At 35.0% G+C, this 26,096-nt stretch overlaps 1 pseudogene; it reads left to right on the forward strand.

The window, feature by feature from the left end:
• The first annotated feature begins 1,520 nt into the window (after positions 1 to 1,520).
• On the forward strand, positions 1,521 to 12,670 carry LOC149207970 (cytosolic sulfotransferase 8 pseudogene; annotated as a pseudogene).
• Positions 12,671 to 26,096: the final 13,426 nt, after the last annotated feature.

Genomic DNA, 26,096 nt, shown 5'->3' on the forward strand with positions numbered 1-26,096 from the left:
CTCGTTCTTTAAACTACGCAAGATATACATGGGCATCCGGAGTGGGAACTCTTTGTGATTGCACAACTCTCTGTTGTGATTTATCTAAATATATGTTGTGCACATTTGCTTCTGGATTATCCTCAAGAATTTCAATGTCTCCTTAATCGCTTGGGACATGCTCTGCTTCCGTATTTGGTGAAGACAGTGGATTGACCTCTTGGTTCTGAGGCATGAGGTCAATGTCCTGATCTAACTCGGGTTAAACCATATCCGTGTCCATCTGCTCTAGCATTTGTTCAATCTCCTGAGAAAAGTCCTTCTCCTATGACTTCTTACCCTGTTTGCTCTATGCCAGCTGCCTGGATGAATCAATAACTTGTATAGGCGTAGTTTCATCAATGTTTGCATGTTGTGCCTCTTGTTGTTCCCGTTCCCATTGCGCTTCCTTCTCTCTTCTGTAGCTCTTGTTCTTCCTTGAGTTGCTGCTTCAACTCTTGCAACTCCATTTCTACTTCCTCCAGTTTTTGCTTCTCCCTCTTCCTTTGCGCGATCCTCCTATCGCATTGTTTCCTCTTAGCCTCAATCTCCAAAGCTTCTCTCAAAACAAGTGGATCTACTTTGAACTTGCAGCTTTGCTCTGTTTCTGCGTTGTCAGCAACCTTCCTCTTGCCTCTGTTAAGCCCATGCCTGCTGCCCTCTACTACTTGCTCATGCTGCTTCTCTATGAGATGTTGCTTCCTTCTACACTGCTAACCACTCTATAGCTATTCTGATCAGTTCATTGAGCCCAGAGAAGTGATAGAAATATCTCCGTGGGTCTTCCTTAGGCCAATGACAAGCCCCATGGATCCAAGGATGATACACTTTCGCACAGTGTCCCTTCACTATGCAATGCGGGTCATATGGATTGAAAATTCTGGTGTCGAAGGTGAATCTCTTGAATTCCTCTGTCTTGGCCTCAACATGCTTGATATTTTGGATCTCATACAACCCGATTTGCATGGAAACGCGGGATACCTACATGGAAATATGGGATAAGCCAGACTTGTGTATGTTGACATAGACTCTGCAATCCTCCAGATTCTCCTCAAATGTGCCTAAAAAGGTTTCATTAATGTCCTGTCATTTCATCTTGATCTCTTTGTCTATGAACAACTTAGTGTCTTCATAGATGGGCAAGCTCATAGACACTTGCACAGCTGTATCTCTAGTTGCACTCTCAATGGTGTCCTTTGACTCTAATCTCCTAGAAGCCATTGTACCTGTACTACTGAGAGATGGACGAATACCTATGATACTTGGAGACAAATAAACACTGATGGAAAGAAAACTGTCATTTGAAAACCAAAAGCAGTTGAGGACTGGCATGCAACACGTCGGGTGACTGACTGGCAGGTTTGTGCAATTTTCACCAAGAGGCTAGGAGACTGACTGCTAGAACTGCGTAGAATACAACCCAGACTATCAGTGAGCTGAATGACTATTGAAACTGTGCAGAGAAGAGCCGAGCTTGGCTTGTTGAGGACTAAAACTGCGCAATGCGCAATTTCAGTCTTCTTGACTTCAACCCGGTCAAACTGCATCTGTGTAATTACGGGGGCCAACTAGGCACTGCCTCTCAGAATTGCACAGAACAAGCCTGGGATGCCAATGTTGAGCAATCTCTGCACAATTCCTGGGAGGAATGTAGAGCCTTCACTCTCATAAATGCACAGTGCAAGCTGGGCAAGGCAAGGTCTGGGCCAAGGCATCCCATACCCGCCGATGAGCGACTGAAAAAATGCAAAGGCTGAATGCATGTGTGAAGCTGAGTGCAGAAAAGAGTGAATGATCATGCATGCAAACAGTGAGTGCAGGATTCAATAAACGATAAAACAAGTAAGTGTGTGAAGCGAGTTGCCACAATGACGAGCATCAGTGGAGAAATAGTGTCATGCATGTGATAACAGTGAGATGCAATGAAAAATATAAACGATGTTTCTACAAGCTAACATGCATTAAAACGCCAACATGTGTTCAATGAAACCAAGCAAAAAACACTCACACAAACTAAAATACAAAAAGCGACTAAAAAGCAGCAAAAGATATGACAAGCGGACTTACCTGGACAAAGCTGAGCTGAGTGTGCCGAATGCTCCTAGATGTGATGTGGGATGCCAGAGCTCCAAGATCGAAGTGAAGAATGAGCTCTGAAGCGTCAAATAAATAATTTTGATAAGATCGAGGCTTATGACGCGCATGCCACAAATATAGGAAAAAGCGACACTTGGTGGGAGGTTTCTAAAATGGCTTTTGCATGTAACCCCCAGCTGCTAAAAATGGATCCCTAAAATCTAGGGATGCTTTTTGCTTTTCTTTTTTCTTTTTTGGGAAAAAGCAGCCCATGCATGCAAAATCAAGATTGCCGAGTCTTGGAGGGAACCGATCAACTTGGGAGCACATGCAATAGACTACAAGCCCTAGAGTGACTTCTGCGTAGTTTCTGGGTTGACTAGCTCTCGCTTCCCCTCAGGCTCTATGCAATTTTCAGAGGGAAGTTTGCTTGCTTCCTCTACGCATTTTTGGAGAGCAGCAGGCTGCCTTAATGTTTTGCACAATTCTGGAGAGGAAGGTTGGTTTCCCTCCAGTTCTGCGCAATTTTACAAGTGAGCACAACCACTAGAAAATGACCAAGTTCCAGGATGTCAGCTTGCGGGTGGAAGGAAAACAAGCTAGCCCCCACAAGCTGATGAGCCACAAAAACTCAACTGAAGCATAAGTACTTGTCAGTGCAAGACATGCTGCTAGGGATTGTTGGTAGGGACGCTCCAAAACGAAGTTAAGGCAAAAAAATTTAGGGTGGTTGTAGCCGCTACAACACCACCGTAGAGGGTAAACTACAGGAAACTACCATGTCTGCAAATTCATTGTCTTGTTTAGGCACAACAAATGGGAAAATCCAGGAGGCTGAGAAGGTCAAAGTGACAACATCAGATCTTTGAGATTTTTTTGAAAGATTTGGAAACGAAAAGGAAAAATAATTCGTTCACATTGAAATGCATAAAATAATGTGTTGATGATAGCATTATTCCCCTCATCAAAGATGCAAAGACAACCAAAGAGGCCCAGGACACCCTTGAGAGGAGTTTTGGTGTAAAGGGGAGTATTGAAGTTAAAGATGAAGGTGGATCTATAGTATCACATCTACAACAAAAGGAAAAGTTTGGTGAATCCCACTGCGCTCAGCCACAAGTGGATGATGATTGTAAAAAAAATGTAGAAGAATCAAAGAAGGAGGACATAGATGCTCGTGAATCCCACTATGCACAACTGCAATCGGATGAAGATTTGGTGAATCTAGCAACAAAGCTTGATGATGATTGTGAAGTTGCCATTGGAGTAGCCAATGTTATAGTGAATCCAACAATTCAATTTTCTAATGTTATGTTCGATCAAGAACATTTAGCCAAAGATAAATGGTTGCAGATGATGCAACAGAAATATCATATCGACATGATGTTATTTGGTGAGAGAAGCCCACTTGAGCCTGAAAACCAAGTGGAAAACAACATATTTGCAGTAGCACGGATTAGTAAAGAAGTTGAAGAGACAAAGAAAAAAGGAGATTTAGAGAAGGAAGCGCAATAGGAGAAAGCTCTCATTCAAGAGAAAAAGGAACAAAACCAAGGTGGTTTTGCAGATATTTTAAAACTTACCATTGATTTCCAATGTGTAGGTAAACATAAAAAATATGAAGAAGAGTTAAAGTTCCTTGAAGCATGGCTTGCAACTCCATGCCTTAATAATTTCTGCATAGAAGCTGCATAAATGAATGTTGAAGACAATATGGATGATGAAAACATTAATGATATTTTCAGGTATTGGAGTTTTGAAGAGATAAAATTGTCTTATCATCTTATGTTGCAGCAAATTGATAATTAAGATCACACATCAAAAGAAGACATATGGAAACAACCTGAAACAATGGAAGACTTGCACTAGCAAATGAAAAAACTGAGGTTTGAAGGCTACAAAAAAAATAAAAAGTTGAAACAATATAGAGGTTACAAGATCTGGAAGAAAAGAAAAAGAAAAGGTAATTGTAATTGTTTTTTAAATTGTAAGCCTAATTGAGTCTTAGACCAACAGACATCTTAATTAAGTTTTATGTGGTTGCAATTAAGGGGGAGTGTTGGAGAATCTAATTCCAACCACTTGCTAAGTGTCATAATTGTCCATCCAAGTGTCATAGTTAGTTGAGTTCAGTCTGGTTCAGTTGAGTTGTAGTTCAGTCTCACTATAGTCATTTATTACTGGTGTCTCCAATGCAATCGTATTTAAAATGTTTCATAATATTGAGAAGGGCGTTATGCTCCATGTTTTTCATTCTTTATCTCATTCTTTATCAATATGCACACTTTAATAGTTAATAACTAGGCCTAAATGTCCTCGACGACCAATAAGTTGATCAACGATTTTGTCGAGTGTTCTTTTACCGAGTGCATCCTTTGTTGCGCTCCCGCTCTCCCCATTTCACCTTCCAATAATTATATATATAAGTGTACAAGAATGAATGAGAAAATGTACGAAAAGGTTTTTGAAAAAGTTGTCGAAACAAAGACTCTTGATAGGCCTCTAATCGAGAGGTACTTGGTAGTACCACTAAAGCATGGAAAAATGTGATAGGGCACAAGAGTTGAATTAACTCACAATCCCTTATAGAATGTATTATGGATTAACTCGTACCCCCTTATAGAATATTTGGTAAAATGTCTTTTTTTTAATATTTAAAATAATAGTATAATTAATAGACGAAATGTCTTTTTTTATTGGAATTTGGCAATATCGTTTAGAGCAAGAATGCAAATTTTTTATTGTTTGAAATGTACTTTTCAATGCATAAATGGATTCAAAACCCTAAAACACCCTTGAGGCACTCGAACTTTGCAGATTAAACAACTTAAACTTGCGATTCTTAAAATGTCAACTAGATTTTGGAAAAAAATAATGAGAAAAGTGCTCATTTAGTATTTTGACCAGACCCATTTAATATTTTGAATCTTTTATGTTTGTTCATTTTTCAAGCGTATTTTCGGATCACTTTTGCTCCAAATTCAATAAGAATTTGTTGGAATCACAAGTTTTAGTGATGAAATTTATAAGGATTTTTTTACAGTGTTGCATCCATTTATACATTCAAAAACTAGCCACTTTAATTTTGAAATTAATATTATCTATGCTTATTAAATTGATAGGTGAATGTTATATAGTTATATTTGTGTGTGTGTGTGTGTGTGGTATTTCTTTCATTTTTCAATATAAACATGTATATGTTATCTTATATACCTAACATATTAGGTATAGTTTGAAAAATAATGGTTGTTCTTGCATGATTTTGACGAAATTTGAATGAAATTTTTGAAAATTCAAATTAAACTTGTCAAGTTTCAGAATTTTAGGTGTTCCAAAAATTTTTGAGAGTTAAATCCATTTCAATTATCCATTTCAAACTAGAAAATCTGAAAAAAAAACATTACATACTTAAACCAATCCATTTAAAAAATACAATTTCCTAATTAAATTTTAAACAAAAAAAAAAAAGTCTTCAAATACTTCACAAAAAATAAAAATAAAAAAACATTAAACACTATCCTCTCCATTTCCCAACATATATAGGTATGAATAGAATTTGACGCCCATCGAATATTGCGAAATAAAATTTGACACCCTTCGTGAAATGATTTGCCCAACAAATAAAAATAAAAAAACATTAAACACTATCCTCTCCATTTCCCAGCATATATAGGTAAGAATAGAATTTGACGCCATCAAATATAGCGAAATTGAATTTGACACGCTTCATGAAATTATTTGCCCAACAAATACAGCGAAAAAGATATTTATAAGCGTCAACATTCTCTATTAAAATCATGCCAACAGGTACTAGGGTCATCAAATTTAACGGATATAATTCCTATGTTGTGAAATGGCGATTCCAAGGGCATTTGTTGGAAACTGTACGAACCGAAAACTGGCTGGCATCCATGTTCCACATTCACTGGAATTTGTACGAATTAAAAGAGGAATTAATTGATTTGTTTTTATTGTGATTTTTGTCAAAGTTTGTCAGGTTTAATATTTCTAAAATCTATCAAAAATTTATTGAAATCACAAGTTTGATGGGTAATTTCTAAACAATTAAAGTGTCTTAAGGTTTTTTTTTATGGTAATCGCAATAGAGATAGTGGAATGGCCTTTCTACGTTTCTGATAAGAAGGAAAGCACCTATTGATCTTATGTTAGCGAAATGTTTGGACTGTGCTCAGACTGGCTTTTAAATGTGTGTTTTTAGTTTTTGGGTTTATATAAAAATTATAACCAAAATTATAACCAAAATTAAATTATATAGCATAGTTTTAATGATTATTATTAAAGTAAATTAAACTATATAAAATTGTAAAGAATTATCAATAAATATATTGTAAAAATTTATGAATAGATATAAGTATATAGTTTGGAAAAATACAATTTTTCTCTATGATATGGTTTTTGTGCATGTTTTCTTTTGTTTACTTAAGCATTGTTTTGTATCAAATTAATTTTATTAGTAAGTTGTTATTATTATTATTCAGGTTTTTAAAATATTTTTATAGTTATGTTAATGTATAATTTATTAATTAGTATAAGTTAATTGAGTTGAGAAGATTATTCTACGGTTCGGTATGAGGGGATGTGTCAGTTTGTTCGTCTTGCTGCTCTTTTAAAATAAAAATAAAAAAATAAAAATTATGTTGTAAGTAGAAAAATAATGTAAAGTAATTAGAAGTAAAAAAAATGAATATGGTGGAAAGTAATTAGAAGTAAAAAAAATGTGTGAATGAGATGTTTAAATCTTATACTTTTCAAAAATATTTTAACAAGAGATTTTAATAAACTTTTTGAAGATCTATGTTAACTAATTTATGTAGATATCAACTTCATATATATCTGTATATAGGAAAAAAATATGGTTAAAATTTTTATTTGGTCCTATATATACCCTATTTAGCATTCAAAAATATAATTTAAACAATGAAAAATAACACGATATATTTTGCAGTCTAAAAAAATTTGCTTCAAATCTATCATATTTTTAAAACAATTAAATTTTTATAATATAATGTTTTCCTTTTATTAAGAAACTCGAGTTCTTTCTTAACATAAGTGATTCAATGTTAAGAGTAATTTATATTGCATATTTTATAAGGTAGGATGTATCTTAGTTTCAAGACTGTTCTTAAGGATTTATTATTATTTTGTTTTATTGTAGAATGCTATTTTATTGAGGAAAATGAATATGGTGTAAAGTAATTAGAAGTAAAAAAAATTGTGTGAATGAGATGTTTAAATCTTATACTTTTCAAAAATATTTTAACAAGAGATTTTAATAAACTATTTGAAGATCTATGTTAACTAATTTACGTAGATATCAACTCCATATATATATGTATATAGGAAAAAAATATGGTTAAAATTTTTATTTGGTCCTATATATATTCTATTTAGCATTCAAAAATATAATTTAAACAATGAAAAATAAGACAATATATTTTGCACTCTAAAAAAATTTGCTTCAAATCTATCATATTTTTAAAACAATTAAATTTTTATAATATAATTTTTTCCTTTTATTAAGAAACTCAAGTTCTCTCTTAACATAAGAGATTCAATGTTAAGTGTAATTTACATTGCATATTTTATAAGGTAGGATGTATCTTAGTTTCAAGATTGTTCTTAAGGATTTATTGTTATTTTGTTTTATTGTAGAATGCTATTTTATTGAGGGAGATGTCCATTCAAGGTATTTAGTGAGATAAATTTCAAAATTGAAAACTCATTATTTTATTTTATGAAGGACAAGGTCAATTCAAGGTATCTTGCTTTTCTAAGATTGTAAGTATCCAATATCAAAGTTGAAAAAATATCATTATTCAAAAAGAAGACAACTAATTGGAAGCATCTTAGTCTTTTAAATTGGAGTGTCAAAGTGAAAACTTTATCATTATATAAGGAGGAGGAGGAAGAGGCTAATTCAAAGTATATTGGTCTCTTATATTACAAGTGTTAATTGTTAAAATTCAAAACTTAACATTAATATATTGCTTAGGAGTTAAAGTTGAAAACTTATTATTATGTTATTATTAAAGGGAGTTCTAATTGTATTTCATTTTTGTGCTAAGATTTCTATCACTAACAAAACTAATAAAAACACATTAATTTATTTGTAAAAACAATACATAGTTCTTATTCACATCACAAGTGAACATTTCCAATACCTAAACTTTTAATGATTAGTAAACATGACCCTTCTCCATTTCAATCTTTATCCATTAAATAAAAGTTAAAAAAAATGAATTCACATGTATTTCTCTCATCAAATGGTCTAACGTTCCGAGAGTGATCAATAATTGCTTTCGTTCTAATCACAAACCTAGGAAGCCCATTCCACTATCTCATGTAAATTGAAATCATAGTGATCAATAACTGCTTTCGTTCTCATCAAAAACCTAGGAAGGCCATTCCACTATCTCATGTAAATTGAAATCAAAGTGAGCCAGCTAGAAACTTCGAAATGAAAAATATGGGCGGGCAAATTCAAATCCCTATGCACCTTTGACTTATTTCAAAATATATAACCTATCGCACATATAAATATCATGTGGGGTTGTTTGGATCTCTGGTAATCACGATGGCTCCATGATACTCATCCATGTACCATAAGCCATGTCATGGATGATGAATTCCTTGGTTATGTTCACAGATTGGCAAAATTATGTTCACAGATTGGTAGTCAAAATAGATTTGAGAGTCCTTCCCAAAGACTGTCTTTATGGTGCATTAATAAGTCTATAGCCTTGGAGATATTGGTTGCTTCTCCAACATAATAGCTTATAAAATTATATATTAATGTCATTTCTATTGTAATTAATAATTTATTTTTATGATTTAATTTAATAAGTTGTAGAATAGGTTTTTTAGAATTTAGATTTAATTATAATGAATTATTAAGCGAATTATAAAAATCAAATTTACATAAAATATTTTTATTAGTGATTATAAATTAAAAATAGTTAGTATTTTTAAAATTGATTAATTAAATTAAATTAAAAAATATTATATAAATATGAGTTATACTTTTTCAAATGTAATATTAGTAAATAATGATATTATTTAATGTTAGTGTAAATTATATTATTTTTTTTAAAAGTATATTTTTTCCTATATAATGAAAAACTTGAGATGATTTAATTGTCAAACTAATAGTGGGGATAATTATCATGGAGTAGTCTAATTTCTAGCAGATTTCTAGTTCCAATTCGAAGAAAATTTTTGTGGTGAAATATTGATTTGTGTTGTTTAAACTGATATTTTCAATGCATATATTGCATATATAGATTCAACACCCTGAAAAACACGTGTGGCATGTTGATTGTGAAAATTTCACACATCAAACTTGTAATTTCAAGAATTCCTTGTCCAATGCTAAACAAATTAGACCTAAAAATAAAATGCAAAACTTTTCAAAATATCTCATCTATAGGCAATGCCTAATTATTATTGGCTACTATCCGGTGATGCTCCTTAAAAAATAAGCTTTCACTCTTACCAATATATTTAACTTATATATTAATTCTTTTTATAATTGTTATTAATAATTATAATTTAAAATAAACTTATAATTTAATTAATTTTTGAAATTAGATATAATTATGAAAATAAAATGTTATTCGTTCAAAGTTCATATTCCCAAATTCAATAAAATTACATATTTAAAGTTCATATTTCCAGATTCACATAGATCAACCCAATTTTATAATATAATTTTTATCAAACATTCAATTTACACAATAAAACTAATAAATTCTTAATAGCTTGTTGATATATTATTAAACTGCAAGTTGATATATTATTAGTATCATGTAATTAAAACGTGATTTTGATTGGAAAATTTTGAAAAAACAAGTAAAAAAGTAGTCATTTTAATTTATAAAATTAATATTATCTATGCTTATTAACATTGAAAATAAGAAGCCTACGGGACTTTGGATTGACGATGAATGGGTGCGCTGTTAAGGCACTCCTTGTGATAGGTTACCGGTTCAAATCCCCCGTGGGTACTTAGGTTAGTCTTAACTAAATAAACAAATAAAAATAAAATATTGAAAATAAGAAAATATTTTCAAATTAAAATTGAGTAATATGATTCTTATAATATATATATTTTTTATTTTTAAATATAAATATAGTATATATTTAATTTATTGGATATAAATATGTTTGTTTTCGTTTTGCATGATTTTGAAGGAATTTAATCAATTTTTTTGGAAATTCAAGTTCTAGTTTTAGAATTTCAAGTATTCCCAGAGTTCTTGAGAATCTTGAATCAATTCTAATTATTAAATTCACAATAAAAAAAATCATAGTTTATGAGAAATCATTACCTACTTAAACTAATTTATTTAAAAAATACAATTTTCTTATCAAATTTTAAACCAAAAAATTCTTAAAATACTTTCCAATTTTTTTTTTTTAAATTAACCACCTAAACTTATCCTCTCATGTCGCGATTTGCCCATTTGGCCTTCTTTGTTACAAATACTATACATTCTTTGTTACAAATACAAGAGTAATCAAATTTAAGATTTGAAATTCCAAAATTAAGCATTCCCAAGGGCATTTGTTGGAATTTGTACGAACTGAAAACTGGCTGGCATCTATGATAGGGATTCGCTGGAATCTGTACGAATTAACAGAGACCTCATTGACATCCATGTTAGGCATTTATTATTTTTGTGTGACATCCATGTTAGGCATTTATTATTTTTGTCTGTACTAATAATGTCGCCGTAGTTTAACTAGTTGGAGGAATTGCCCAGAGAGTTAAGGAAATTCTGGTTATATTAGAGAAAATTTGGCAAAGATTTTTGTAAATCCAAGTTATAATTGTTAAACTTCAAAATACGTTTTTGATGGTGCTGAATCCATTTCCACCATAAAAACACTATTCAAACACTGCTTTTACAAGATTTTTTTGAAATTTTTTTCCTGGATTCCAGCCACTTTGCTGGGTAGACGACTCCAATAATTTCTATCTCCACAATAATTAATAATTTATTTTTGAAGATTTAATTTAATAAGTTTTTGAATAAAATTCTTAAAATTTTAATTTAATTATATATAATTATTAAGTGGATAATAAAAATAAAAATTATTAAACAGATAATTTTTAAGTAGATAATAGAAAAATTATTAAATAGAAATTAGAAATAAATGTGATGATGTTTGAAGTGCCACATTTATATGAAAACTATATATATCAAGTGCCACATTTATATATCAGAAAATTATATAATTAAAAACGACCCCATAAACTTATTAATATAATCTGGTAATATATACTCACTTTCAAATTTATACTTGTTTAAGTCTAATGATCGAACAAATCTAACGGTCAAACATATACATATACAGCCCTACCACATTAATGATTTTAAAACCGGTTATATATTAATTGCCTTAGTATTATCACAAAGACACTACCGTCACATTCTATTACCTTCAAAGGCAATAATTGCCCTCAGTGGAGTTTCTTTGCCAGTTGTTTACTATTAATTGCTGGGAGTGGAGTTTCTTTGCCAGTTGTGAGCGGCGGCAGCAAGAAGAGGCCGAGATCATGGCAGCCGTAGAAGAAGAATCGAGTATGGAATTGAAAAATTCATCATCGACTGACCTCATTGCGTCCTGCGGGACGATGACCCAGAGGTGTGAAGGGTTTTGGATAGATGTCAACACACTCCCAGCAGTGAAGTTCATGCAAAAGGACTTCCAACCACGCCAGGACGACATTTTCTTGGCTTCGCTCCGAAAAACGGGGACAACGTGGTGTAAAGCATTGCTTCACACCCTCCTCCAATTTAGCAAAGAAGACACGAATTTCGGGGCTTCGGTGGATGACCGAAATCCCCATTCTTTGGTACCCAACATGGAAACTTATCTCTTCGATTCTACAGCTGAGCATCAACAGTACGATCTTTCCATTTTTTCCAAGTTTCCTTCTCCGCGTCTGCTGCACAGCCATTTGCCATTCCATTTGCTGCCTCCTCCTGTGAGGACTTCTGCTTGCAAGATTGTTTACATTGCTCGCAACCCCCGAGATGTCTTCGTTTCCCATTGGAAATTCTTCAATAAACTTCATGAAGACGGGTTCTCTTATTCAAATGGAGATTTGAGCAAGGAAGCTATGTTTGATGGGTTTTGCTCTGGGTTTTTCCATGGTGGGCCGTTCGCCGAAAGCGTTCTGAGTTATTGGCATGAAAGCAGACGGGATCCCAATAAGGTGATATTTGTTACTTACGAGGACCTGCAAGCCGATTGCGTGGGTTGCGTTAAAAAGCTTGGCCTTTTCTTGGGCTGCTCCCCTCAACTCGTGGAGGAGAACGCTGCAATAATTGTGGAGAAGTGCAGTTTCCAGAGCCTGTCAACATCGGAGGTGAACAAAACTGGAAGAGTGTTGGAAAATAAATTTCGAGTGCCCAACCACAGTTTCTTCAGAGAGGGAAAAGTGGGCGAGTGGAAGAAGCATTTCACGCCACAGATGGAGGAGCGTATTTATTTAGAGATCGAGCAGAAATTGAACAACGAAGGCCTCCATTTCAGATATAGTTTATAGAAAGCCATTATATTACTGATCTTTTTCCATATGTTATTATATGACTCTCATCTACTTTTGTTTATTAGATAGGCATCGTCGAGTCTGCTCGAGTGGTTCGATGAAAGTGTCTCTAATTGTGCGGGTGGTTCGATGAAAGTGTCTTTAATTGCGTGGGTTTAGTGTTTAAGTCTTCAAATTTATCAAAAAAATTATCTATGATGTAATAGTGAAAGTTATTTTTTTCAATGTTGTATAAAAAAATATTCAATGTGAGTTATCATAAAATATTTTAATACGAATTAATATTGACATATACTTAAAAATATATTAGTGAAGAAAAAACCATTTTATTTATCTAGATGTACATGTCATATAGAATATTTTAATGTCCATTACATATATATGATATATCACTTTCAAAAATTTATGTATAATTACAAAAAAAAAAAAAAATTTATGGATAAAACATTTATTTGGTGTCATATATTATATTTAATATTTAAAAATACAACTTAAACAATAAAAAATAACACAATATATTTTGCACTTTAAAAAAATTTGCACTTGAAGAAATTTGATCCACTCACTAGACTCAAGTTAAAACCATTCTTAAAGTAAATCTATACTAATTTAATTGAAAAAATAATAATAATTAATTTTTTAAATTTAAAATGAATTTATATAAAAAATAATTAAAATTTATTTTATATCCCTCGAAACTCTTTTGTTCAAAATTACTCTTGAAAGAGTAAAAACTAAAATAATCCGGCTTGTTAATGGTAAAAGACAGTATCGGACTTTGGATCTACTCCATCGACTGCCCCTTACTTCTTTACTTTACTTCTGTACTTCTGGATCGAAAACTGTTATTCAATTACTTTCAAGTAGGAATCAACCATAGGGAGGCTGCTTATGGATAATAAACCACTGGTTGTCACTTACCTTACTGCTGGGAACTACTGGTGTTGAATGGAGAGTATGATCCGTGTGTAACTGGAGAAACTATAGACTAAAATATGTTCATCAAGATAATAAATCTGATATTCTACTATAGATTATGCCATCTTGATAAACAATTATGTAAATCAATAGCACAATTTCTTTTAGGTTTCTCTACTTAACACAGAAAAACTTGTTTTGATGAGTTTCAAGCTCTATATTCAACCAGACATCACTTAAGGTGTTTGTTTGACTTTTTTTAAAGACTCGAGAACTTGCCATTATGTGCAACTTTTGCCCCCTAAATCATGGCAGTGAGCTTATGATTGCGGCCATATTAGGATAACTGATTTCCACTAATACCTATTTCTATTTTTCACCCCTGTAAAAAAAACCTAATAGATAATCTTACCTTTCTCTTCACTGCCTAAAATTAGGACCATCCATCTCATGTAACGTCTGTTTTTTAATGCACTGATATTGGGGCAGACATTAATCAAATGAAGACCATCCATCTCATGTAACGTCTGTTTTTTAATGCACTGATATTGGGGCAGACATTAATCAAATGAAGAGTTGTCAAGCCTTCAGGTAAAGCATTGGAGACCATTACACTTAAGCTTTGGCACTAATACTGTGTAGACAAATTGGAGCCATTGACAAATTAGACTCCTATAATAGTTGTAACTTATAAGACACACAAAAAGCACTCTCCTTTTATTGTCATGAAATAATAGATACTTCCAAGGCTTAACTCATAAGACATACAAAAGAAGCTTGACCCTTTCGTTTTACTCATGAAATAACCCATATTTCCAAGACAATGACTAATTATAATGTCCTTTATCTAAATAATCCATACTTCCAAGACTTAACTGATAAGACACAAAAAGTAGCTTGATGCTTTCCTTTTACTCATGAAATAACCCATATTTCCAAAACAATGATAATTACAATGTCCTTTATCTAAATAATCCATACTTCCAAGACTTAACTGATAAGACACACAAAAGCAACTCGATGCTTTCCTTTTACTCTCATGAAATAACTCATACTTTCAAGACAATGACTAATTATAATGCCTTTATCTAAAGTCAAGTATTATTCAAAAAAGAGTCCAACATACACACACCATATTGTAGAATTTCCCACTGTAGATCAACAGATTATGCAATATACTAAAGCAAAATACAAGATCTACTTCTACAACAAACTTTGCGGAAGCTTAATCGAATATGAGCAAGATCAAATAGAACACATATAACTGAGAATGAGAAAGCAATCACAGATGAACACAGAAGAATACTATGGGGAAAGCTTCAGCCTAAAACTCAAATCTCTGTAATATCATACAAGTGGAAATATGTTCAGATTACACAAAGCTTTAGCTCACAAGCCATCCAGCTCTCAGCACAATCGAACAATACAGCTCACAAATTGAATAGACACAACATATGCCTTCCCTCAGCCCTCCAAGCCTCCTATTTCCTTTCACAGTTTCTCTTGGGGTCCAATGCTGCCACCTGTGTGAATTGGCCTCATCACACAACCATCAAACTCAAAAATAACTGCGCAATCTTTAAGGAATGAATTCCTTCTGCATGCAAAAGATATCCTCCAAGGAATATTCCTGCAACTGATAGTACACTGTCCCATCACCTGATCTCAACTGGGTCTCTGACTGAACTGACATGCATGAGTTATTTATGAGAGAATATTCAATTATCTGAAGTGCAGCAGTTACATGCATGCATGCATTAACTAACTGAACTCACAATTAGTTCAACAAACTATTTGACCTAATTTAACTGGACTTAACTCAGTTAACTGAGCTAACTAATTACAACTCAAAGTACAACTCATCCTGGTCTCCTTTAATCAAGGGATAACTTCTTCAATCAATGGAGAAACTGTTGCATGTCTTCACATAGACTTCATGTTTGATTTCCTACAAATAATTAACTCAGGATGAATTAATTAATTATTTTACAAACAACGGCTAAGATCAAATTCGGATTTTACTTCTCAATTTTAGTTCAGGGACTAACTAAAACTGGAAGGTATCCCAAAATGCTATTTCTAGCAGTGCTATTTTTAGCACTTCTATTTTTAGCATTTCTTGTTGCTATTTTCAACACTCCCTCTCAACAAGAAAGGGATTATCAGTAACCCCAATCCTGTCTCTGTGGAACTCAAACTTGCATTTTGATAATGCCTTCGTTAAAATATCTGCATCTTGTTCCTTGGTCGAAACATACAGCAACAACATGATCCTCTTGACCACACAGTCTCGAAGATGGTGATACCGGATATCAATGTGCTTGGACCTGTCATGAAAAACTGGATTCTCAGAGAGTTTGATACAACTCTGATTGTCGCAGTAGATCACGGTTGGATCCATCCTCTGACCAAACAATCCCACTAGAATCTTCCGCATCCAAATGGCCTCACATGCAGCCTGACTAGCAGCCATGTATTCAGCCTTTGCTGAGCTAAGTGCAACTGATCTCTATTTCCTGCTGTACCAGGAAACTGCAGCTGAACCAAGGTTGAAGATTCCTCCAGAAGTGCTCTTCCAGTCTGATGGACTCCCTGCCCAATCCGCATCTGTGAAGCCCTAAAGCTTCACTCCCTCTGTTCGTCTGTACCACAATCCAAACTGAGATGTGCCTCTGAGGTATCTCAGCACATGCTTCGTTGCCTTCCAAAATAGCTTGGTAGGCTGAACCATAGCTTGACTCAGCTGGTTCACCGCAAAGCATAAGTCTGGTCATGTGTTCACCAAATACATAAGTGAACCCACAAGCTGCCGATAAATAGTAGCAGCTACTACCTCACCTGAAGTAGCATCCTCCTTCCTCTAGTTCCCAGCTAGAGGAGTCTGCATGGGTTTGCACTTCTCCATATGGAACCGCCTAAGGATCTCATTGGCATACTTGCCTTGAGATACAAAAACTTCTCCATCTCTCTGCCACACTTCCATGCCTAGAAAGTAGTTCATAAGACCCATGTCTTTCATTTTGAACTCTCTTGTAAGGTCCTCCTTGCAAGACTAGATCAACTGATCATCACCTGTCAAAATCTGATCATCGACATAAAGAACAATGATCAATGGCTTACTTTCTACCACGATGTGGTAAAGGTTCGCATCTGCTTCACTCTTGGTGAAGCCAAACCTAGTGAAATAGCTGTCGATCCTGGTGTACCAAGCACGAGGTGCTTGCTTCAACCCATACAGAACTCTCTTGAGTCAGCACACATGTGACTCATGATCGAAGGTCTCGAAACCTTCTGGCTGCTCAATGTACACCTCCTCCTCAATCTTCCCATTGACGAATGTTGTCTTCACATCCATCTGATGGATCTTCCAACCCATCTGAGCTGATAGTGCCAACATCGATTTGATAGATGAGTACCTTGCTACAGGAGAAAAAGTCTCATCGTATTCGATCCCCTCGACCTGTGAGAAACCACAGGAAACAAACCTTGCCTTATGTTTCTCAACACTGCCATCAGCTGCCTACTTTACCTTGTAAAGTCATCTGGAACTCACTACTGACTTGTCCTGAGGTCTTGGGACAACATCCCAAATACAGTTCTGAACAATGTAGTCGTACTCCTCCACCATTGCATCAACCCAGACTGGTTGCGACACTGCCTCCTCGAATGAAGAAGGCTCAAACTCTACACACTCCCCAACCAGGGCCATGTAACGAGTGTACCGCTCGGGCGACCTCCTATGTCTGCGCTGAGAAGATGGTTGTCCCACATTCTCCCGCGCATCCAGCATCAACCTGTCAACTTCCCTTAAGCGTTTCCGCCCATCTCTGGAACTCTCAGCATGAGTGGATCTCTCCACTCCCAGATCCTCTACATACGACTGCTCCGCATCAATCTGAGGCTCTTCCTCCTTAGGAACTAAAAGTTCCTCATCTGCATGTAACTTGAGCTCCCTCTCAAGTGATACTCGCATGGCTTTCTACTCGTCGAACGTCAAATCTCTGCGTACCACAGTCCTCTGACTGCTAGGCAGGAACACCCGATAGTTGTGGGGTGTATCCATGTACCCCACAAGTATTCCCAACTCAGCTATTGGATCTAGCTTCTTCCGGGCATCTTTGGTCACATGGCAGTAAACCGATGAACCAAAGATTTGGAAGTGACTCACATCTGGTTGCTTCCCGGAAAAGACCTCCATAGGTGTCTTCATTCCCAGTATACAGTGCAGGCTTCTGTTCTGCAAGTATATTGTTGTATTGCATGCCTCAGCCCACAAATGTAGTGGTAGGCTTTGGTCATTCAACATCGCTCGAGTTGCTCCCACAATTGATCTGTTCTTCCTTTTGGCCACCCCATTTTGCTGTGGGTTATGGGGTGCCGTCAACTCCCGTTTAATTCCTTCTGCAGCGCAAAAGTCCTTAAACTACTGGGAGACATACTCTCCACCATTGTCGCTATGCAAGGCTTTTATTTTCTTTCCAGATTCTTTCTCTGCCAAGGCTTTAAACTCACAAAACCTCAAGAAGGTCTAATCCTTCTTTTGCATAAAGTAGATCCAACATCTATGAGAAAAATCATCAATGAAAAGAATATAGTACCTTTGTTTAGCGGTGGAGGCTATAGAGAATGGTCCACAAACATCTGAGTGAACTCGCTCCAAGATTGCTCAAGCTCTACTGTCTCAATCCAGAAAGGAAGATTTCACATACTTACCCAAGGTACAACATTTGCATGTATTCGTCTGCTCCAGTTTTCCCTTGGGAAGTCCGGTAGAAATATGCCGCATGATCTTCAGGGCTCCATGGTGCAAGTGGCCCAATCTTCTATGCCATAGCTTGCCAACATCTTGGCTCTGCACCATCCCTGCTTTGGAACTCAATGCAGCACAGTCGTCTACCTCCAGCTTTTAGAGATTCTTTACTCGAATCCTGATTCGCTTGGTCTGTCCAATGCCGATATGCCTCAGGAATACCTGTCCTTTACTAAAGACTACATCATAGCCTTTATCTTCTAGCATAGCAATGGACACAAGAATCTTCTTCAGACCTGGTACATACTTTACATCAGTCAAGGTAAGGGTAACTCCATGCTCCCTCTGAAACACAACCGTACCTTCACCTGAAACACAGTACTTTTCATCATCGCCCATCTCGATCTGCATCTAGAGATCCTTCTCCTCCAAAGTACTGAAAAGATTCTTGTCACCTGACATGTGGAATGAAGCTTTACTGACCAGGTACCAAACACATCCCACCATGGATGAAACCATGCATGCGATAAGAGAGAAATCCAACTCAAACTGTGAGGCCAGTGCCTCACCATCAGTTCCCTTCGAGGATCCCTTCTTGGATTTCAACTCACAATTAGTTCAACAAACTATTTGAACTAATCTAACTGGACTTAACTCAGTTAACTGAGCTAACTAGTTACAACTCAAAGTACAACTCATCCTGATCTCCTTTAATCAAGGGATAACTTCCTCAATCAATGGAGAAACGGTTGCATGTCTTCACATACACTTCATGTTTGATTTCCTACAACTAATTAACTCAAGATGAATTAATTAATTATTTTACAAACAGCTGCTAAGATCAAATTCAAATTTTACTTCTCAATTTTAGTTCAGGGACTAACTAAAATTGGAAGGTATCCCGAAATGCTGTTTATAGCAGTGCTATTTTTAGAACTTCTATTTTTAGCATTTCTTGTTGTTATTTTCAACCCATACCTCTATTTTCCTATAGGCATTTTTCATCTCATACACTCAATCTACACTTTATTCTCCAACACAACTGTCAAGATAAGCCTGCTCAGGGATCTCCAAATCTAACATTATACCAAAGAAACTTTGGTAAACCAAATTTGGAATCTAAAATTAATCTAGCATAGAGTACCCCTACAAGCATATAATGTTCAACCTTTATTCGATTTTTTCATTTTTCCTCAATAAAAAGACTCACATATTTTCATTAAAAAAAAATATTTACATTTGCATGGTTTTATCTCATTCCCTTAAATCATTAACCCCATCTCTGTCTCTCAAATAAATTATTGATGATGTTTTTCACTCTAGAGCCTTCCATCTTTATCTTCTGTTCATTCTTTTGTTCCTTCTCACTACTACAATTATGACTTCCTCTAACATAACTCATTTTTTTGTTCTTGCAAGGATATTTAATAGATCTATCAAAAAAAGAGAGTATAGAAATCAAAACATTATGACAAAGTATAATATTTTCCTTCATATTTTAATAACCCCCGGAAGGTTGAAAGGGGCCGTTTTCAAAGGATGAAAACTTGATGTTGCCCAGATCACAACAATGACCATCTTTTGACACACCATGTGTAACATGATTCTCTTCTTTGAAGACATGTGAAAAATATCTCCTCTTGAAAGTCGTAATGAGTAGCCTTATTGGATGCATCAAATTTATGAGAGATGTAGACTCGAAGCTAGATCTCCATTGTACCCATTCAATGATCACTTTTGATTTTCCATATACATCAATGCAATCAATGGACATCCATTTAGCACAAAGTAAGACTCCCCAAAGTGTAAGAAGCTCTTCTCTATTATTAGAGCTAATGCCATTGTACCAGCTAAAATGAAAATAATTCTAAGGCTTCAATACCATGAAGGCCCTCCCGCCACATACCGTAAAAAATGAAGCTCCATCAAAAAAACCCATTGGGTACTTTTCCCATATCTCCTTGACTTGACACTATATTTTTGAAAACTTCTCCTTCTTCGGCCCTATCTCTAGAGAGTATGCCAATACATTTAGATATGTGCCCCTTATGTCTAGCTCAACTTGATAAAAAATCATAATGTTCTTGGACCTGCAAATACCCCACACGATATAGAAATGAAAAGCATGAAACCCATTAAAATCCACAAACCACCATGAAAGGAATTCCTCAATTGATGACTTGTCCCAAATTGCATATAACTTGGGCAATTGCAATACTCCGCACCATACTGAAACCGCAAATGGAAAAGAGAGAAAAAGATGTACCACGTCTTCATAATCATTTCTATATAATGTACATCTCCTCGGACTCTAAAAACCTCTTTTAAGAAGATTTTCCCATGTTAGAATCATGTTATCAACAACCAACCAAACAATTTTTTTTAATTTGAGTGGAATCTCCCACTTCCAAGTCTTTTGAAACCATAAAGCTTTAACAACCTTGCTTCATCTTTGAGAACTATGAGAATAAATGTCTTTCACCTATAGTTAACCTTGAAAAACTCTACCATCCCATGACATTATATCCTCTTTCTCCCATAAGAAAATACTTGCTAAACTTAACTAAAGGATATATTGATCCCACTCTACAGCTAAAGATCCAGTGAGTCCATTCTCCCTCGCATCTAACCAAGAATTCCACAGTAAATTTGGAAAGTGATCAACATATATATGCTTCATGAAAAAGAGACCATTGTTATGTAAAAGGGTCAAATATAGAATGATTACCAATCGATCCTTTAATGGATGTGAGCCCTATCTCCACCATATATACCATAACAACCTCCCATCTCAAATTTACCAAAAGGCCAATTTATAATCTTCATCATATCCCTCCACAATTGGAAGAATAATTGATTTAATCACTAGTGAGTTGAGTTATTTTGACAAGATCAGAGCTCGTGAATATGCCCCATTCCTCTTTTATTTGGATGTGCATCTCCTTCACCCACGCATATATGATCTTGTACCAAAGCTAGAGTAAGAAAATTCCTCATAAATAAAAGCTAAAAAATGAAGTTGAATTTTTTCATAATAATCTCACAACCAACTAACCCATAACTTCCTTTTATAAGTATACTATCAATGCATCATGTGCTTCTTCGAGGGTCTCTATAGCAACAAGTCCTTTACTAGAAGATAAGCCATCAACTTTCACAACAATAAGTTCCCCCTCATTCTCCATATAGTTTTTAGCATCCAAGCCATTGGTAAAAGTTTTCTACCGCAAATAGATCAAGTAAAAATTTAGAGGCATATTTCAAGACAAGATTGCTTAATTGGTAATTCTATTTTAGAATTGAAATTTTTTACATGTCATAACTCTTAATTGGTAAGTATATTTCAGAATTGAAAGTTTTTATTAGCAAGAGCTATGTTGTCATATTCATAGTATTTGATAACTCCAACAAACAAGTAAATGAGAAAATAACCGGATGGATCAACAATTAGGTAGACAACCTTAATTGTAGGGATGCCATGGTTGTCGCATAATTTCGTCATAAAATCCTTTGACCCCTCCAAAACCGTTGCGTCTAATGAAGAAACCAAAAGTAGGTATTCTTGATTTAACCATATCATTTACAAGAATAACAACTAAAGTAATCCCCCGCCTTTGACAAAAAGAGATAACTACAAAACTATCGTGAATGTCAAGGTCTGATATACAATTTGGATCTCTTGAGTCTATTATGCCAACATTGTCAAGGGCACAAAACATTGCATCACAAGAATATGATCATTGTAATGCATAGCAAAGTGAAAGCTCATCCAATAGCTAATACAACCATGCCTTCTACATCAATAAATATCTTCCATAAAGATACAAGCAAAATAAAATGATGCTCATGACAACTTTAAGCTCGTTTTGAATTATATATTACTGACATGAAAAAAAGGTATTATGTATCATAATATTATGTTCTTTCCCAACATCCATTAACCTGATTAACATAGGAAATAAATTAATTTTACTGTGTTACAGGTGACTTAAATTTAAATGCCTAATGGATACCTAGTTACCAAATTGCATGACCACCTTCACTTAACCATTTGATAATCTATAATTCATTATTTTCAATAATGTATATTGGGTAAATATTTCCATATTACACTATTACAAAGCACCAAAAACTATAGTAAGACTTAGTGAACATAGAATATTGGGTTCATTATGACATAATTATGAGTTAAAGTGCTAGAAAAAACAAAAGATAAGATAAGATAATTTTATTAATGTCCACAAACAACCAAAAATGTAAGTCAATGGGAATCAAAAGTACATTCAATAGAAATCTCCTAAAAACTAAATGCTAAAGTTAAAGCATAATTTGAGGAAAAGCTAAGCTACTAAATGAATGAAAGAAGTAAACAATAAAAACATAAGCCAAGAAATAATAAGATAGAAGGGTCCATATCATCATAAGCATGTGGAAAATGGGCGTGAAGGAAGGGGAAGCCCAGAAAACCATATCAAAGATAGAGAAGGGAAAGGATGGAAATTTCCCCACTAGAACATTGACCACATAAAGGGCCCAATGCATTGTTTCATGATGTCGTCATGGGAGAGTTAAAGTGTGAGTTGGTTGAACTACAAAAATCTAGGAGGAAAAATGGAACGATATGTTAGTACTCTCCTAAAACTTGAGGTTGTTGCAAAGACCGAGTGATCACAAACTAATGCCCTATTGTTATGAAGAATTTGGTATCTACGGATAAATACTAATTCCATAGATAAGTAGCCATATCTAGAACAACAGTTTAAAGAACTTTAACCTTTTTCTATAAACAACAGATAAGACAAAGAGAATGAGAGTACCTACTTGTACTTTCACTTTCCTCTTGTCTCCTTTGTATCAGTCTCGTCACTCCTTCCCATACTTAACACGCTTGAGAAGTGCCTGTAAACATCAACAGAAGACAAAGAACCAATCAAAGCAAAAGATCTATTGATTACAAGTAAATGGAATCAGATACATTCACACATAATCAGATACATTCACACATATAAGCATCACATATCAAGATAAGAATATAAAAAAAGTTATAAATACTTTATTGAATAGAAGGAAGAATTACAACCATGAAGCCAGATTCGAAGTCACTCTTCCAGCTTTGGTTCCATCCACATCACATAATAAGCATGACATTTTGGCAGCATAATGACACTTACAATAGTCTCAATTCTCAAACTAACATTATCTCCTTACAATTCATCAAAGTCCAACCCCTGATCACTTAAATGAGTGCTCAATTTATAGGAATATGAAGGAGTTTATGTCATAAATGGGGGTATTGAATGACCTTCCATACTTAGAATTAGTTCCATGGAGGAAGGGATGAGAGGATAGGATGCATATTAACTCATTCCTCATCCAATTTCGAGCTCATAGGAGTTGATAAGTGAGGGAAACTTCTAGAAGACTCCAAGAGATAAGAATATTTCCAAAACCCTATGTGAATTTTGCTTAATCGTGCCCAGCGCAAGTCAAAGAAGGCCTCAGTGCTCTGCAGAGCACCCTGGCATGGACTCAACTACTCTGCAGCACACCCTTACATGGGCCTACCTACGTTGGTCCCTTTAGAGATCATTTCAGGATGTATTCAAGTCATGAAACCGTCTGGGAAGGAGGCATTCAAAGGGTTGACTTGTTTAGGTCATGTAGCAACTAAAATTAGGGTTTGATGAGCCCTAAAACACTAATCTGGATGATGGGAGTGATGTGCCCAAATGGATCTGTAACAACTTCCCCCTAAAGCATGAAGTCGAAAAATGTAAATGTCGAATGAAATGCTTTACGATGTGATGAGGAGGTTTCGAAGTGGAAGGTGACCTGCATCAATTACAATACATATATCATGATATTTTGATTTTTTCATGAATTACTGAGGGAAGGCATACCCATGCTCAACATATAAACTTTCATTATATGTACATAGACAGTTGTCTACAGATATAGACCCATGATCGGAATGACCATCAATGTAAGGCCATTGTACATGTGATTTAGTACTCCTGAAATTGCAACCCAGATGGATGAAACTAGATCTAGGGTCTTCTATCTCGTTCAATTGTTCGCTCAAGTAGGAGTCTAACCATGTGAATATGTGATATGAAGTCGAACATGGGAAGGCATTTTCTGATTATCGGCCAATGATGTGAGCCATTAACATACGCAAGAGAAATCACCGATAATGATAATGATCCTCAAGGTACTGTAGCACAAGCTGCATGGTGTGAATGGATGATTTGATGTCAAACAACATACAAAGTCTTTCAGTCAAAGGCCATTGACGTCAACCTATCGCCGAAAGCGAGAAACTTGCCATTGATGTATGCAAGCCTCAAGGTACTGGAAGTGTGCTTCTAAGTCAACTTCTTGTATAATGTGTTGACGTTGACAAGAAGCGACTCGTCACAGGAGGGGCTTGATGTATCCCACATCAATGACCCGAAACGGGTGTAATGATTTTGGAGACAGAATTTGATTGACGACACAAGGTTCAGGAATGGTGGTCATGAAAATGAAGGTTTATGGTATTGCAAAGGATGAATTTTGACTGAATGACTTCTCTTGAACATGTCGATGACACTAAAATGAATTGGTATCTTTGACCCAAAACAAAGTGATGGATGGTATGATAGACCAACGGTATGATAACCATCAAGTTGATAACCCAACCCAAATAGTAATGGTGATGAAGTGAAAGTGTCATGTTCAAGAGCGACCTACTACCAAAAGTGGTTTACCCCTTTTTCCAATTTTCCCAGTCATTGCTGACTAGTACCTCTTTATTTTTATCAAGCTTGAGGACGATAAAATATGCTTGTTGTATAATTCCACCCTTTTGGTGAATCCAACGCTATGTGATGTTCTAACGAGCTTAGCGAAGGTGAAAATCGGTCTTGTCATGATCGACAAGTTTGTCGCTATTAGATGTTTTAATGAGTTTAATGACAAAGATAACTCGGTCCTTTTCATGTTTAGAGGGTTTGAAAAGGGACAAAAAGAAAACTCCACAAGTTATTTTTCATAGATTTGTCTCTCAAGCCCGAAAAAGCGTAAAACAATACGATAGAGAAGCTATTGACCATGTTCGATCAATGTATTCCTTTTTCGTAAATAATCTATCTCAATCCAAAAAAGGGTTAAACTTATACTAAGTAGATGTTTTTTCCAATCCATTAACGAGCTGAAAAGGATAAGCGCTCGACAATCTTTTCATATTTAGAGAGTCTAAAAGGAGCTTAAAGAGGACTCCAATTTGAGGAACGAGTGGTTTCTAGGATAGCAACTGGTTCCGGTGATGTTGTTGATTTATATGAAGAGGCTGGCTAGTAAGACCACTCATTGTAACTGTTCCTCAAAAAGGGTAAAACAACCAAGTGAAAGTGTATGATCGGCCAAGCAGATAGTGACAATGGAAGGAGAAAAACCAAGGCTCATCTAATGGAAGAGGTTGATAGAATGGCAATCATGAGGGTTAAAATGGAGATGGGTTCATTTTTACACAAGCTTGAACCATAGGGAACAATGCTTGGATTCAATTTCATGTTTACACAAGCTTGAAATGACAAACTATGCTGGGATTCAGTTTCATTTTTACAAAAGCTTGAAACAAAAAACTATGCTTGGATTCAGTTTCATTTTTACACAAGCTTGAAACAAAGAACTATGCTTCAGATTGGTTTATATGCCCGAAACAAAGAACTATGCTTCAAATTGGTTTATATGCCCCTAGCATGATGAAAGGGA

Source organism: Pinus tabuliformis, chromosome 1_2 (genome assembly GCF_031772625.1).
Source record: "Pinus tabuliformis cultivar Carrire ecotype Pingquan chromosome 1_2, CPIR1, whole genome shotgun sequence".
Taxonomy (NCBI): Eukaryota; Viridiplantae; Streptophyta; class Pinopsida; order Pinales; family Pinaceae; genus Pinus; species Pinus tabuliformis.